Source organism: Lathamus discolor, chromosome 3, assembly GCF_037157495.1.
Source record: "Lathamus discolor isolate bLatDis1 chromosome 3, bLatDis1.hap1, whole genome shotgun sequence".
Classification (NCBI taxonomy): domain Eukaryota; kingdom Metazoa; phylum Chordata; class Aves; order Psittaciformes; family Psittacidae; genus Lathamus; species Lathamus discolor.
The window spans coordinates 53,162,488-53,178,295 of record NC_088886.1 but is presented as its reverse complement, the minus strand read 5'-3'; the positions used below and the strand labels follow the sequence as shown (position 1 = coordinate 53,178,295).

Genomic DNA, 15,808 nt, shown 5'->3' with positions numbered 1-15,808 from the left:
GTTCAGAAATGGAAAGCAGACCTCATGCTCACTGCTGTATTACAAACTAATATTTGTGACAGGCACCTAAGGGAAAATTCAAGTTGAATTCACGCAGCTGTGACTGGCCATGTTTTGTTATTGCTACAGTCAAGTGAAACATTTAAATGTTAAATGCAGTGTTGAAGAGAATGAACCTAAAAAGTACACACCAAACATAAACCTTTCCAAAACACACCACTAGGACCACCACCACCTCTGCAACCCTCCCTCCAAAGTGGAAATCCCCAAAACAGATACCAAAGTTTCCATATATGAGTTAAGATTTAGAAATACTTTCCCAAGGCTTCCTTGGTGAGGAGCCAGACCGAACAGGACATAAAGTGATTTTATTTTGAAGAAATACTGAACTTTATTTTTGTTTTATTCCCCAAAATCAAGAAGCTGCTGCTGCTGTCAGTGTCTTTCCTGACAGAAATGTTGGCTCTGAAGCCATCTGTAGAAAGTTAGTAAGAGATAATGCATTTATTGCATAAGTTACAGTAAGAAACTGGTGATATCATCTTAATAATAAGCTCTCAAAATAAGAAGCTTATAACAAATGGCATAGGCAGATAAAGACTTCAGTAATGATCATTTTAGAGACCCTAAGTATTACTAGAAGTGCCATAAGTGGTTTCTATGGTTCATAGCTTAATTATGCAATGTGCCCGATTGTAATGATTTTAATTTTGCACCAAGAAGTGTGTAAGAGTGGAGGCGATGGGCAAGCTTTCAAGGAGGGAGGAGTACAAAGGTCCTTGGTAGGCCTTGGCTACCCACACACAGTGGGGGCCAATGTCAGTCCTTTCCCATGTGAAGGGACTGAGGGACATGGCCCTGATGACCTGGGATGCCTAGTGGGGCGCTTGATATGGAAAAGTCTCTTTGCAAAAAGATGAGGAAATGGAGCTTACACTAAAAAAAATGACGTGAAGGCAAATGTTTGTAAAATACAGTGACTTCAGAGATAGGATGGCTCTCAGCTAAAGGCTATTTGGTCTCAGAAGAACTTTACTAAACTTGCTGAAATATTTTTTATATTGTCGTAATAAGGATATGCAGTGGTGGCATTACAAAACAGAGGTTTAGGAAAACGAGGAAATCTCTGCCATGCATCAATTAGCTAAACTTCATAAGTTGTTACAGTATGGGAGCTTAATTTCTATAGATTTTGTTGTCATTTTCCCAATTTTATGCATTTCAGCATGGTGTATTATTGTTGTACGTACTCAGTGTGAATTTCCCACAGGAGCTTCATCTTACAGCTGGAACTTGGTTATGATTTTGGTGATTAAGATTTCAGCTTGCCTTTTGCACCACAGATCCCCTACATCCATAGATTTGAACTGTCCATATCAAGACAGTAGCTAGCACTTCTGATCAAAGCAGCAGGAATAAAGGCTGATGAATAAAAGAGATTTCTAGAACCACCACAGAAATTTGGAGGCAAATAGAGATAAAACTCTGAAAAATCAATGGAGAGAGGAGAGAATTCAGAGAGGCTGGAGTGAAAAAAAACATATTATGACTGTGTTTCAGCTTTTAATTTGTTGGCTAGAGCTATCAGACAGCTAGCTGACATCATAAAGAAAATGTGAATAGACTAAGATCTGGGATAGGGGTGATCTTTAGAGAATTTGCCTGAGAAGGACAGGTTTTAAACAAAATGAACAAAGCAAAAAAAAAAAAATATATTTTCATGTCTAGATACCTGAAATTCAAGACATGTCTGTTTTTAATGTAAAATTTGTGTATTTTTTTGTTTGATAGAATGTAAGGAAAAACGTATTTTTTTTTTTAAGGCATGGGTTTACTTCTAATTTTCTTTGGTGGTGTACTTTTTGTTTGTTTTGCCTTTTTTTGGGGGGTTGGTTTTTTTTTTTTTTATTTGTTTGTTTTGGCTATTTTTTGGTCAAAGAAACCCCACCAGAATGGTATTATTAACTCTAATGCTAAGAGAGGTGCTCTTTCCAGGTACTGGAGGCAGAAATCAGGCAGATGTCAGGTACTTCACATCCAAAAATTTTTAAAGGTTTGGCCTTCATAAATTCTAGACTGGAGTAAATATCAGATTGTCAAGTACATGTTACTTACTGAATAGGGACAAAACAGTGCTATATATAGTAATTTGATCCACATCCAGTAAAATCTTATTTTATCCAGATTTTTACTATACACTTGCTAAATTAATCTCTGTGAAAGCTACCAACGGGAAGGAGCAGTAGAAGCAGTACATGGGGGAGGTATGCTACAGCATATGCTCTAGTTCTGCCCTTGAATAGGACAGTTCTGAAAACAAATTATATAATGTGTTGACAGAAAACTATAATCCCTGAGGTAAATTTGGCTTCAGACAATATTCTCTAAGAATCATTTGACAGGTCCTTTGAGAACAAAGATACGGTACGAATGGTAGCTGATAAACTGTTAGCAGATTTGAATCTATCTAATTGTTTTTAAAAGACCTGAAGTACCCATGATTTATGGTGGATACAGAGCTAAACCTGTAATATTTGCTTAATTTTGATAGGAAAGAGAGAGAGCTTTTCAAGCTACAGGGTTATATTCTAACACATTTGTTCTTGATCCTACATCTAGCATAAAGGGTCCAATTCTGCTAAAAGCCCTGCTGAGAATTTGGTCAAATTTAGCTTTCAGCTGAACTGCTAGAAATCCAGAATAACTGCTTCAGTCAGTGAAGTCTATGTGGACTTGCACCGAAATTACTCGAAAAAGAACTTGACTCAGTCAAGTATTACCAAGTGGCGTATAATTTATAAATGACTGGTATCAAACTTGCAGTTTCCTCATTGATGTAAGCTGGAAATATAGAAATGGAGAAGAGCATGTGGTGCTGGGGCATGGCTCATGCTTCAATGGGTTGTTTTTAGTGGCTCTCATGTGAGACTGTTTTAAAGAGAGTGCAGTTTCAACAAGGAAGGTTTAACACTGTACTTCTGGTACTAGCTGGATTCCAGCGAAATGAAAAAACGTATAACCCTTTCTACATTTTAAAATCCTAGTTAGTCATAGGAAGCATATTATCTACTACTCTATTTTCAATGAACACCATTTAACTGCTATTTGGTATGTGACCCTGGGATGGAGAAGCTCATTTTCTTGAGATCATTATCACTACAAGGTCACTGGCATGGCTGATATCTAATAGGACTGATTGCACATACACATGTTCTACAGCTGACTAAGTATGAATGCCACTTCAAATTTTACATGAAAAACAGGAATTCATATGACAGACGGTTTTGAGTATTTCCTCTGTAGAAAGAGGCATTAAACCTCCCAGGGAGTTAGTAAACTCTCAAGGGTTGAGTAGAATTTGTGGAAAGTCATTAGAGGTCCACAGGTAAGGTGAGACAGTTCTAGACAAGCCCCCAGGGTAGGTGGCAAGCCATAACTTGGTGAAGGAAAGGCCAGTCCTCTTTGTGCAGGTGTTAATGCATGTGGAGGAAAGTGGATGTGAATAACAAAGGGCTGTGATGCTGAAAAGTAGGAAGTGGACTCAGAGAGAGAGTATATGAAGAATTAAAGTTCATTTCAAATTGCTTGTTTAAAAACTGTAGGCTGAATTCCCACATTTTTTAGTCTCCTCACCTCCATTTTCTTATCAGGCTATCTCACATAATAAAATGAGATTTTTTTCCTCATGGTTATCTCTGTAATATCAGTCTGGAAATGGAAAGTCTCAGGAAATAACTTCTGTCCCACATAGTTAGAGGTATCCTTGATTTGGTGTTGATCCACTTCAATTAGATACAGATTAAATTGGTATTATGTGGGTTGAATCAAAGCTTGAAGCATACGAATTGTAGTATGCACACAGGTTTTGCTTAGAAAAACCTGCCAGCACGTGCTTAACTTGTATAATGTAGTATCTGTGCTTAAGCTTGCTTGTGTGCTTTGCTGAAAATGAGCTTGATGTTGTTAATGCTTTTAATGCTACTTGGTGTTTGTGCCTTGAAACATAGGAAGCATATATATAAAGGCCAAAAGTTGTATTTCAATGGTGGAAGCCATTTAAAAATGAAAAGAATCTTCCAAAGCTTTTGGAAAAATATGGAGACTTTACGGCAGGATATTTACTATTTTATTGTATGTTTTCCTCTCATTTTTTTCATATTTGACTGCTTAATAACACTGTTTGGTCTTTGATTTTTCCAGTGGATTACATGGCAATTGAATATCACTGAGAAGTCTTTCCTTTAGGTAAAATAGTGAAATATCATGGTTGACATTCAAGTTCTTTCATGCTTGAAAGAAAGGAAGGTTTCACCAGTCTTTGGGTCTGTATTTTAGTTTAACTATACTTAAAAGCTCTGTATCTGATGTATTTGGAGAATTTATTTATTCTAAGTAGCTGAAACTTTGTTGTGTTATTAGACATTTAGCTCACTGGAACCAGCTATGACACCTCAGACATAGCCCAGCTTTGAAAGGAGTGCAAAATGACAAAGATGCATTTATAAAGTCACATATATCATATCAGAAATATTAAAGTACCAAGGAAAATTGTACCTTCTTGCGTAGTTCATCAGGAGAGATATTTCTGTTATTTCTATTTCAGTTCTTACTTCACTAAAATATACGTTTTAAAGAAGCAGGAGCAGAACATTAGAGCATAGCAAAACAATGTGTATAACCTATTATATAGAAAAAGCCAAAATTTTTATAAAAATTTTTTTTACAGAGAAAGACAAAAGTTTTTCTGATTCTTTTGCTTTAGTATTTCACTTTGCTCCATGTGAAATACTGAAAGAATTAAATTGATCCTTCCTGCCAGTTTTAACAGGAAACTACTATTACTGGTAATGGTTAATATCTGCAAGCTGGCTCTTGCTGCCTAAACGTTCTCTTGTGGCATGCAGACCTATCCACTTTGACAGCCTGGGGCCTCATAAAGTAGTAGGAGGCCTTTTTTTTTCTGCCTCATTTTTGTTTGATGTGAATACTTTTTATATTTCTCTTTTTCATGCTCTTCTAGCTTTATTCCAGTAATAACAGCTGTTGCCCCTGTGGTAACCTGTCTGCCTCTAGCAAAGAGAGCAAAATTTCTTGCTTTCAATGCTGCATGCAGATTGGGTATCAGGAAGTACGTCAGGAGCTATGAAATTGTCATGCTTTCTCCATTGTAACCAATTTAAATCATCTTGTCCCAGATACGGTGGCTCTTTATTCTTCCAGGGTGCAGAAGGCTTGAGGTGGTACTTTTGCCTTGGTATTGTGACTACATCCAGCTGCCCTATTGAGACAGCAAGATTGTCAATGTGTAAAAGTCTTTATTGCTTTGAGAAATGTATTCTGTGGTTTTGTGTTAAGTACTGGAACTTTATTTTGAAAGTTCTTTTACTTTCTTTCAGTATTCTGTTCTTACCTACAAAATGTTTCCACTCTGCATTTGTGAGGTCTTTTATGACATTCATTTGGTCCTTGCAGGGTAATCTTTTACCTGCTGAACTTAAAGCATATCAAAGGCCACCTTGAGTAGACTATGGTGGATGAAGTTGCAGTATAACAGTATCATGCTCAGAATAATGATCCCTCTTCCAGTTTCAATAGAAATCAGAGGTACTTCTCTGCAATGTCCAATTTTCATTCTGCTCACATTCTTTATTGATTTCCAGTGCTCGAATCCTGTTTTATTGAAATATCCTCCCCACCAACTGTGAAATGTTGACACAGTTTACAAAATATTTCATCATTTTTATCACCAAGTTCTATTCAATTAAAAGTATAGCATCAGCAACCATTAAAACTCCAGAGCTTTCTGGAAAAATAATGCAGTATCTCTTTTTTCTATTACTGCCCAAAGTCTTTATTAAATAAGGTAGGGTATGACAATTGTCATTGATAGTCAGCTTTTTCAGTGGCTGAAAATAACTGTGGAGTTGCTGAATAGCATTTGTATTTTAGACCAATTAACTCTTAGATAATTATTTAGCGAAATTATGTCATCTGATAATTTATGTGACTTCCATGAAATGGAGTAGCTTTGAATGGGATAGTATTTCACCACTGTCTGTGATGGGACTGATTTTTAGTCTATTATTTTTTTGAAGGTGTCTTAACTAAGAGCTAAATTCTGCTGCTTTACCAGTGTTAAAGTGTACTGATAACATGAGTTCAATGGAATTTGCTTAAAGAGTAAGACATGACTGAGTGTGAAAAAAGGTGATAGCCATGCTATATGGTATGAACCAATTTCATTTGCATATCAGAAAAAATCTGGATGTCTAAGAAAAAAAAAGTGCATTAACATTTTTTTCTGTTGGGAGTATTCAGCAAGAAGCCAACTGATCCTTCACAATGTATTAAAAACAACAAGTAGTCTGCAAAGGTGTGTTAAGATGACTGGACAGTGGCAAACTCACACTATTAAGGTGTCTTAACAGCCCACGGTGCCTGGGGCAAGGGTGTTCATTTGTTTGCTGGCACAGAGTGACACTCTGGTCCCTCCAGCTCAGCCGGTGTAAAATGAAAGGTTGTTTTACTGAACCACATCTTCAGATGTTATTTTTACTTTTTTTTCTTTAAGGACATGTATTTGGGCCTCACCTCTGAAACTGTTCCTCTTCTCTGCCTTAGTGGATCGCCAAGTTCAAGTCATGCAACAATAAATCAGATACCTAGAAGAGAATAAACAGGGAAGGTGAGTCAGACCTCTTCTCTTGCAGCAGACACAGAGTACAGCTTGTCAGCAGATTTTCCATGGCTGCAGACAGATATCATCAGACCCACATGCATTCCCTCCTGAGCACACCAAAGAAGGGATACTGCTTTCTGCCCCAGAAGAAGCCTTCCTGGTAAAGCTGAGAATAGGAACACAACCTGCAGAGTTCAGAGCCCCAGTTTCACTCTTTCTGTACCATCTTCAATGAAGCTGGCCCTGTAATACAGATTTAAAAGGATTGCATAGGCAGTGACTCAGACTTGTTGATTTTTAGGGTCAGGTTGGATAAGCCCACAAGAACTTGAGTGCAACAGATACGCTTTATCTGACCCACTTGAAAAGATAAGATTTAAAAGGGAGATGACTGAAATATGGTGAGAGCTAAAAAGCCCAAAAGAGGTTAGAGTCTGACCTACCCCAAATTTTTCAGTGCTTATTCACTGAGATCAGTTCACTTTACACAATAGTTCAAAGGAGCTACATAATCTTTGCAAGAAAAGCTTGAATTTTAACATTTGTGGATTGTTTTTTTTTCCCCTTGACAGGAGCGTTCCTTTGTACCTTGCTCACTTGATTCTAATGGCAAACAGGACACCAATATTTTACTTAATTACTGCATATCTGGGGCCTAATCCTTTTGGTCAGATTTTATGACCAAATGAGACAAGCAACACATAGTATTTTTATTTTATTAGCTCTGTGATCAATTTTTTATTACTCTGGACTTGTAATGATGACAACAATGAGGGTGCATGAAAAAATATTGAAAGGGTTTCAGTAACTTGTACAAGTATATATTTCCAAGTGACTACAAGACTGTTTATCTCCATTCTCTTTGGAGAGAGGATCACCTCATTGGAACTGTCAGCTGAAGGTAAAAAACTAAGGGCTCATATTTTTTATTTTTTATTTTTTTACATGATCTATTCAGAGTCTTCAAAATGATAAGAACCTGTGTAAATAATGTAGACAGCCAGCTGTTATGTCAAGTTAGATGGGAGGAATTCCAGGCTGTGTGTTTTGCAGGCTTGGTTTATCCTGGTACACCCTGAAACAGCATTTGTGGTGTTACTGACTCTACTTTGGTATATGAATTTGCAGCAACTCCTAGACCCTTCTCTGTGATATGGTTCCCTGGGCAGGTGCTTTGATTTTTGCAACTCATTTTTCTTGCCCACATACAGCAACTTGTATTTGTCACTTTGGAATTTTGTTGTCTTTTTAAGATTATTTCCTCTGTCAAGATTATTTCAAACTGTAATCCTGTTTGTCACTGTTACCTGCAGTCCCTCTCAACTCTGTGTCAGTTATCTACCTATTTTTGTATTCATCTAGTAGCAATTTCACTTGCATTGTATTTCTAAAGCTTCCCTATGAGGATGCCATGCAAATCTGTGTCAAAAGCTTTACTGAAAACAAGGTATATGATATCTATTCCTTTCTTGTTCATGCAGTCTGTCTTGAAAGGAAATTGAACTGATTTGACATTTGTTCTTGACAAACACACTGGCTGCTGTTAATCTCCTTGTTACTGTGAAAATGCTTATGAATACTATTTAATAAAAGTTCCAGACTTTTTTTCTGTACATTGACATTAAGCCAATATATCTAAAATTGTCCAGTTCCTTTGTTTTCCTCTCTGAACCTCTAAAGAAAGAGGGTTGCTATGTAAATGCATCATTTACGGCAGGACAGACCAGAAATTTGGAGTTGTAATGGCTTTTGTCTTGGTAAAATTCTATTAGAGTCCAGGTTTGTAAAAGAACTCTTCAAGGGCAGGCTTTTTTTTTTTTTTTTCAGTCAAAACCCTTTATTTTTGGTGAAAGAGATGACGAAAACTGAATCTGAGGGCTTTCCTACAGACTTTTTTTTTTTTTTCTTTTATTAAGCAGTACTGTCTTGTATGAGTCTGGTTAGGAAAAAGAAGGTAATTTCATAAAGATCTATCTGATTTAGCGCTAGTGGAACCAGGACATAGGACTGTTACAACAAGCAGTTTTGATGACACATGAATCTGAACAGATTATTGCCTGTCGCAAGGCCAAGCATTTGAAGTTTGCAATGAATAAGACCTAATTGTAGTAAATAATATATATCTGAGATTGCGCTTGGGCCTTCTAAATGTTGCCAATACAGAGCAAGTCCTGTGGGTTTGATTTTATTCAGGTGCATTGTTTTCTAATGGAAAATGCTGACGTAAGAAATGACAGCTATTTGCAGATTTACACAGGAGCATACCTCGGTGATAAAAATTTAATGCAATATTGTAAATTTTTTTGTTTCAGCAAGTGCAAAACACTTTATTGCACTGTTAGAATTTCAGGGTTGAAGCTAAATATATATGTAACACCACACAATATATGTAAGGTTTATAAAATGTTTAAAAACTACGAGCTAAGATGTTGTGCTTGTTTAGCTCAGAAAAGTGGCTGGAGGGAGAAGTTTTAATAGTTTATAAGAATTAAAAGGCTATGAAAAAGGGAGTAATTACCTTAATTTTAAGAAAAGATGATTTAGATTAAGTAAAAATATGTTAATTATACAGATATTTAAGAAGAGAAGAAGGCTACGTGTAGAGGCTGTGAAATGCCCTTTACTGCAGAATTTTAATTATGGGTTAGACAAATATCTTGCATGCGCAGCATAGTTATACTTGACCTTGTATCGAGTTTCATGGTATAAATGGGATGACATCTTAAAGTTCTTTTCAGCTCTTTTATTATTTTTGTAATAAATACCAGAATGGTCACACCTAAATGAAATGTTTTGCAAAAGGTAAAATGACACAGGTCTGGTATCTTCATGCATTGGTTGATTACAGACCCACATTTCAGTATCCATTATAGAATAGCAACTCTAATTTTTTTACTAAGCTCAGTTAGGATTGGAGAGAATTTCATCTAAGGTTGTAACTATTTGTGACAACGTTTATTAAGACTGGTCAGTAAAATGCACCTATTTTCAAAAGAACTAAGTTTAGATCACACGTGTCTCTACTCCTGTTCTGATCTTATTACAGCTCTATAGCAGCATCACTCACCTCCACTGAATCAGAGTTGCTGCTAATTTTCACCATGTGAAAGTGTTTTGGTCTGGTTTCTTGTTTTATTTTACTCATCCTGTTTTGCTGTTACTGAAAACCCATGTGTCATACCAAGACCTGATCAGACTAGGAAAGAAAAATGTGTATAAATTCCATCTATAGTGTAGGCAGTCTAAGTCATATTTTACCATATATCATCCCACTGACTGAAGGAAGAATAGCTACTGATAGATAAAGGAAAAGGAAATTTTGAACATGCAAGACAACATGAATATACGAGTATAATATGTAACAATGTAAAATGACCTTCAGATTCTCAAATGGATTAATTTTGTTTACATCAGCCCACACAATCAATATTGCTTTGTCTCTCTATTATTTAGCACCATAGTTGAGCCTTCTAAAAGCTGTGATTAAAAGCATTCTTCCCACAAATATATCCTAAACTAATTGGCTTTCTCTGAAAGAATTTGCCTAGCCAAAACCGCATGATTTCATCTGTTCAGGGACACATCATTGCATCTGGGATAAGGGGGATGAATCATTCTGAATCTTTGCCTCCACCAAAGAAAATGAATGCAATGCATTATTATCTCTTGTTTGTATGGCACCAAGAATGACCCAGGTGCTATCAAGGTAGGTAATAAAACAAAGAGGAATGAGCTCCAAACACAAATGATCTTGCTCTGCGCAAAAGTGGATCCAGGCATAAGAAGGGAATGAGCTGAAAGAAAAGCAATAACTGGTTTTTAGCCTGAAGACTTAGCAATTATGTGGAACCCATTAGTGCTGTGATGTACCACGGTGCAGGATGACATTACAGGGCTGACCCTCCAAATCATTACAGAGGTGATGATGTTTCTGCAAAACTGAGCATGTCTCTTCTGGAAGCAGTAGTTATTCTACCTGAAGGTGGACCAACACCCCTCTCCCCATATGTATCAAAGGAGAGGTTTTGCAGAATTATGCACTCAGTGCACATATGAATAGACTTGCTTTGAATACAACTATCATGACTTTAATAGTCAGTGATTACAAAGAGACGATGAAGCTTGAACAAATGCTTTATGACTGCCAAAACAGCATACAGCCAATATAAAATGTTAGGACTGAAAATGCAAAGTTGTTGTCAACTGTAATTTCAGAAACTTTGCAACTGACAGTAACTGCTTAAAAAAGAGCATCCTCATTAATGAACTCTTCTGTAAAAATTCATCTGCATATAAAGTATAATTTTGAGAAGAATTAAACATTTCTCATTTAAAGAGAGGATTCTAGTGGTTGTAAGAAGCAGTAGCATTGTTTTATTATTGTACATAGGAAAATGCAAAAACAGTTTCATAGTTCTAGTAGCTGAAACTTAGTTACTGTAACAACTGGGAACCTCTGGTCTGTAAAGGTCATAAATTGAAAGCTGACAGAGGAAGTCCAGCAGACGCTGCAGTCCCAGGCAGGAGTTATCCTCTACTCTCCAGTGAAATGAACATCCCTGCAAGGATGTGCTCTCATCACAGAAACTTAACATTTCTTACAATTGCAAAGTCCTGTCTGTGTCATGTCGTCATCATTACCCCCCCCCAACAATTTTTCATGGTACTAGGGAAAGTGTACAAGAATATTGCATGAGCTTACATTTGAAGCAGTCAAACCTGAATAATACAGAGGAGGGTATGACAGGAAAGACACTGCAAACAACTTACGTTTTTCCTGCTTCTAATCTGCTTTTTTTGGAATCCAGCTGGATGAGCTAGAAATGAGTCTGAAAACTATACAGGGAAAGTGTAGCCTCTGTCAAACTTAAAAAATTAATAAGGACCTTAAAACTGAGAACATAACTTATAGGATGTTTAAGAAACTTCCTGTTTGGGAGTTTTGAGCTTTTTAGGGGATGTGTTTTCAGCTTTTCTCTGTAGTTATGAGGATTTTTCCTTTTTCTTGTAAATTGAAAGTTCACCTTCACAAAAATCACCAGATTTTAGCATTTTAAACTGCTCAGAGTTATGAAATACCAAATGTTGTGAAACTAAGAGATTGCACAGTATTACCTGGATATCCATAGTAGTTGAAAGCTGATAAACCAAAACAGAAAGAACAGAACTCAGGAGAAAAGAAAGTGGAAAAATTTGGAGACAAAAGGTGTAATTTGCTCCATCTAGTAGTTTACCTTGGATATATTGTTGGCCCCATGGAACAGATATCTTGTACCTGAAAACCAGCACAAAATTCTTCCTGAATGTAACATTTTGTTTAAGCACTATTTCAGTTCCTTGTCCCAGGTTTCTCCATTTAGTAATTTATAGAGCTTTCAGGTGTTTCTTTTTTCAGCTACAGTGTGACTGTCTGCATGTGGTCTCTTCAGTTCTCCCTGCCTTTGAAAGAAGCCCTCACCTCTTTCCTTTGCAGTGTCTTGTTCTTGTGATGCTTGGGGCATCTGGCTTGTGCCAGAGTGCATCATGTACTGAAAGATGATTGACTCTGTGTTGGGGACACCAGAGATATTGTTGAAAGCACTGGGGCCATGCTGTGCTCTTAAGATTGAAGAGGTGAAATAGTGGAACAGTGACAGGAAGTCACCCTGCTGCATTCTTGTACTTGGAAATCAAGGAAGGTAGGTAGTCTGTGAAACCTCAAAGTAATGCCAGCTTCCCAGCCTTATTCTATTCTTCTAGAGGCTGCTGTGTGCCTCTAAACTGGAGAAATCCAGTCGTTAAGGTCTAAAGTTTTGTGTAAAGGTCATCCTGCCTCAGTTTCAGAATCTTTATCTGGCCTTGTGATAGTGTCAGATAAAGCCACTAGCCCCTACAACCTATCCAGGAAAGGGAAATGTTGAGTAATTAAAAGGCAAAACTATTGACACAAACATCTGACTCAGAAAACATTCAACACATAGCATTGTGAAGTGCTGCATCAAGCACTTCACATGAAGACACTGTAGAGATTCTAGGGTCCTCCAGACTTCTATTTTGATGGGCAGTAGTTATAATTTTGAAGAAGTGATACAGGAAGCCACAGCAAGCTGTAGTATTCATAAACTGCGATGTTCTTCAGATCTCTGAAATAATGAAGTGTTTTCTGTTTTACGGAAACTTACTTTGGTAGCATAATCTTATTGTATAAAAGTGCGCTGGGAAATAACTCTACTTCATGAGGGGTGTGGTTAAGGTAGCAAAATACTAGCTGTGATGGTGCTGAATAATTATCACTGTTTGTACATATGATTCACACTTTTCGCATAGGTAGAATAAGGTGAAAATGAATTAATAGTCTTATCAGATAAGTGATTTTTTCTGTTAGGATCTACCAATCTAAATGTTACCAATCTAAATGGGCTTTTAAGCAGACAGGGAAACAGTGATCATACTTTTCAGCATCAGTGGTGGTACCAGATTAATAAAAAAAATGGATTTCATAAAACAGCCTGAGGTCCCTGAATACAGAGAAAGTGGTTATAAATATGTGGATATAAATGAGTTATTTCAGTGATAATTTAAAAGAATAAAAATTGAGGCTATATCCTCAGCTGGTGAAAATTAGGTTGGCTTAATTGGCTTAAGTAAGCAGTTTTGGTTTCCTCTGATTTTCATCATCAGATTTAGTGGTTCTAGCTTTTAATCAAAGTAAGGCAAGAAGCAGAAAACTAATATGGACTCTTGGCACTTTGTAGCTGTGGAGCAGCCACTGTAATAAGGGTTGTTTTATTTGTTTCTTAAATAATCCATTTGATTGTTTATAATATGATTGCCTAACCCCCCCCAAAAAAAAACCCAAAAAACTACCAAGCAACCACATATAAAAGGATGATGGTGGTTTTTCTCTCCAGGTTGCTAGGCAAGTATAACTTCTCAAGTTGATTTTGCGTAGCACAGAGACCCTGATGTGAGGCTGAGGGCTCTGAGCTGTGGCTGGGCTTTTGAGGGCCCCAGGAGGCATTCCTGCCAGCCTGTTCTAGTAGCCAGGGTTGGGACAGCCCGTCCTGGAGGCGTCATGGTGGGGCTGGTGCCTTAACTCTTCAACCTCATTCATAAATAATGTCCATATCAGCCCTAGGCTAGTTTCCTATGTGAGGAAAAAGCAATATATAAGGTAATGCTGATCCTATAAAAAAAACCGCAGACTTGAATGGAAATAGAATTTCTGAGAAAGTTCTGCCTGCTTTTCCATTTGCCTTGTCTGTGTGCAGACTTTCAGGGTTTTTTTTACTACAAAGTTATTGTTCTTTTTTTTTTTTTTTTTTTTTTTTTATCTGCACTTTTATTTTAAATGCTATTTTGCTGTATTTTAGCATGTACTGTGGTCTTTTATGGCATTAATGGACTTAAAAATATAGTAAAAAAATTGTGTGGCAGAAGCATAATTTAAATAAGCTGTGGCTCTTCAAAGTTTGTTTTATTTAATTCAATGAAAACCAAGAATTTTACTTTAAACTTTTTCTGTTGCAAGGTTGGGAAGCTGACACATAAGCTTATTTTGATGCTTTTGAGATCTGGAAATATGTGTGGGGGTGGTACTCCTGGCTTGAACCTCACAATTACTGAAAAGAGGGGTTTCTGCTTGCAGTCTTTTGGGTGGGGTTTACTGCCCATGAGTTTCTATTAAAAGTCTGAGTTCAATCATGGCTCCATCTGTGGAGTCTCTAGGTGAAAGTGTAGTTTCAAATGATAAAATAGTTATTCCATTATGATTTCCTTTTTTAAAAAATAAAAGTAATGAAAAAAGAATTTGGGTTTATCAAGTATGTCTTTTCAGGCACTGAGCATTGTCGATATATAATGTAGTAGAAGGTTAAACTTTTTTGCGTATACAGAATCACTATTTTTGTCTTTACTTAGTGTCAGTAAATACTTTCATGTGCCTTAAATACACACACCTCATTCTTTCAGTCATTAATCAATATCTAGTAAGTATCTATACATATATTTTGCAAAATATCTCCTGAATATAGAATTTTTCCTTCCCCTGTTTTTAAACAGAAAGGAATTTCATTAATTTTAAAAATAATTCAAGTAAAGGCAGAAGTATTGTAAATAATATCATGCTGGTGTAACTGGCATGGAATCCTATAATGCATCTGAGACTAGGGGATTGTGACCACTGAGTTCCTTTTAATGTTCTCATTTGTATGTGTTAGCGCATTTTTTCTTTCATTCATACGTCAGGTGTGATAAAGCAGAAAGAAATAGCAGATGGAGAATAGCCAGGTAAAGTGACAATGCTTTAGCTTAAGTCCTCATTTTGGCTTGTTCCTCTGCTGGAGCACCGTCCCTTGGTTCAGCCTGGAAAATACACCAGTGTTCATGAGCCTCCTCACCCCAGTGAAGAGCTTTAAATTAGGATCTGTACGGGTAGGATGATTAGAAGCTGCAAGCAAGGCCGATATCAAGAAAGACAAAAATCCTGTCAAAATAATGTGATCTTTTGGTGACAGCTAGGAGAAAAGAAATGTGAGTACTATGAACTGGAAACATCAGAGTGAAGCTGTTGGTCAGCAATGGACAGAATAACCCAAGGCACATGATGGTGTGATAAGGGGGGGTTTTAAGTGACTGAGTTGTGAAGCGAATATAGTAGGTACAAACCAGTCGTTTTAATTATATCATGTGATATCTCTTCTTTTAGTTCATAATAGAGAAAAAAGTTTCAGAGAGTTGTTTTTGTAGACTTTATTATACCTGCTAGATAAGTTCTGGCTGATTAATATTAAAGTTGGAGGTAGTTTGAATGAGAGGACAGCCAATAAGCAATAGAGCCTGCAGCTTCTGGAAAGGTTCTTACCTTTCAGAGCAGAAACAACCTGTTCCTCCAAAGCAAACAAAAAACTTAAAAATTTGCATGAAAGAAACCAAGATATTTCACAAAGATTGTTTTCAACTGTTACGGAGAACTCCTAAATTACTTTTTTCTGAAAGTCTGGTCCAATTCAGAAAGCAATTCCTTCTTTTAAGGAAAATAATTCCATGATAATCTAGGGAAGCACAATGTAAATGAAATTACTACAGGCAGTTGCAGAACTGATTGGGAATCCATATTCAGAGAGTCATTTGGTGATCCAGCATCAAAAT

General features: G+C 36.8%; 1 long non-coding RNA gene across 3 annotated transcripts in view; it reads left to right on the top strand.

Annotated features, from left to right (window-relative positions):
• LOC136012234 (uncharacterized) overlaps positions 1 to 15,808 on the top strand; it is an 87,558-nt gene that overhangs the window by 41,665 nt on the left and 30,085 nt on the right. For all 3 annotated transcript variants that reach the window (XR_010611628.1, XR_010611627.1, XR_010611629.1), the window contains one exon: positions 6,572 to 6,685. This is a non-coding gene — a long non-coding RNA (uncharacterized LOC136012234). The remainder of the gene's footprint in view (positions 1 to 6,571; positions 6,686 to 15,808) is intronic.